Below are 1,974 nucleotides of genomic sequence, written 5' to 3'. Positions count from 1 at the left end.
ATTGCCTACGTTTTTCTTTTTTTTTTCCAAATTTCTGTATGCGAATTTTTTCTTATGTAACATTCTAATTTCATAAATTTTAATTTATGAAAATAAAGAATCTTGCATAAATCTTGATAATCTTAATAATCTTGATAAATAAAAGAATCTTGAATAAAGAATCTTTTTTGTCATTTTAAAGAATTAGTTGTAGAGAAATATTAGAAAATAAAAGAAACAAGTTGCGCGAGAACCGGCTGTGCATGCTAAGAAATTAAATTAAAGATGAAAAATTCTAAGTATTATATAATAAATATTATAAATATCCCAAAAAGAGTTTAATTTCTATCCTCGATTTCTATCTCGAGTGTTTTGTAAAGCAAAATGAAAAAAATTAATGAAATGTGTTGCGAACGTTTTCCGTGAAACTCCTTAATAAGGACTCTACACACATATGTACACATATATAATAGAGTACTGGCCAGCCCGAGCTTGAGTTTGATTCAAAATTCATACTTCTAGTAACTTAATTGATTTAATTACTTTGTGTTGATTTTGAGTTAATCTATAAAAATTTGATATAATATTAAGAAGAAATTTTTACTTTATTCCGAATCCAATATCTTTAAAATATCATACAATTGTAAATTTTATAATAAAATAGGAATTCAAAAGTTTTTCATGTATATATTTTATGATCATAATCATTGTCCTATTTAATCGACGTCTCAATAAACCGTCGATTAATCTTAAAGAGAATCGATTTTAAGAAGAGAGACTATATTGTAATGAATTAATTTAAAATTGACAATAAATTTTGGTATAAAACTGCATAGAAAATATATAATTATGCAACAAAAATAAAAAAAAGAGAAAACAGAAACAGACTCTGATCTCGGAAAGGCATGGTACCTCAATATTTGATTTAGTATTATAGTTTTATTATTACATTAGACGATATATTATAGAGACTCGAGACAAGAAACATCCACACACAGATATACATATATTACGTATAAGAGTATATGTTAAATATTAATGCAATGATTACGATTTACATTGTTATAAATGATCGTGTATAAAGTTATCTAAGTGATTTCTAAGTTTTAAAAGAAATGAAGTTTGACCGAGAGATATGCCATTATGATTTTTTTATGTAATATGAAATACAATATTATATATTGTTTTAATGATCAGATTTATAAGTAAGAGACAGAAGAAAAATGAAATATTGAACATTAACATGCGTTTCTTTAAGCTTTGTCACAGAACTGCATTTCGCATCATGCAAAAATTCTTATCAGTGAGAATCTTGCTACAGCGATCAATCTGCAATTGACCATTAAAAAAGAATGATTATTTATATATATTTTTCAAATTTAATCTTATAAAACGCATTGCTAATGTGCAAACCCATTCTGATTAGGCAGCGACACTTAGGTTAAAGGGATGTGTTTGTATTTCTCATAATAATCACTTTACTTTGTATTCTAAGATCATTTTCTATAGTATTTCTTACTGATGAATGATTTTCTTTACTTAGCGTACTTTGTTTGTTTTTATCTTTCTCTACACTTACAAAGCGATATACCAGATCGATATACATCGATTATACAGATGGAAGGCCACCATCATAAGTTATAGCTATGTGATAGGGACTTTGATTGCTCTAAAAATCTGATCTTGACATTTATCGATCAGGAGTGTATTGAAATCAATCTTAAAAAAAAAACTATAGGCAAACAACATACGGCAATTTCATAGTGACATGGAATGACATCGATATTCAAATTATGGTACATCATTCGATCTGATTTCAATATCGCTCTTCAAATCTCTGCAAGTTAAAAGTATTTTTCAAAGCACTGATATAAGGGGATACAATAGCCCGTTGCAAAAAAACGTTTCGTACTTAATAATATTATTTACATATTACACAAACATGGACCATAGAGAATGCATACAGAGATTTTTCATGAACTTAGTGGCAATTGT

Source organism: Trachymyrmex septentrionalis, unplaced genomic scaffold (assembly GCF_001594115.1).
Source record: "Trachymyrmex septentrionalis isolate Tsep2-gDNA-1 unplaced genomic scaffold, Tsep1.0 scaffold20, whole genome shotgun sequence".
NCBI lineage: Eukaryota > Metazoa > Arthropoda > Insecta > Hymenoptera > Formicidae > Trachymyrmex > Trachymyrmex septentrionalis.
Note: the sequence above shows the minus strand (reverse complement) of the source record.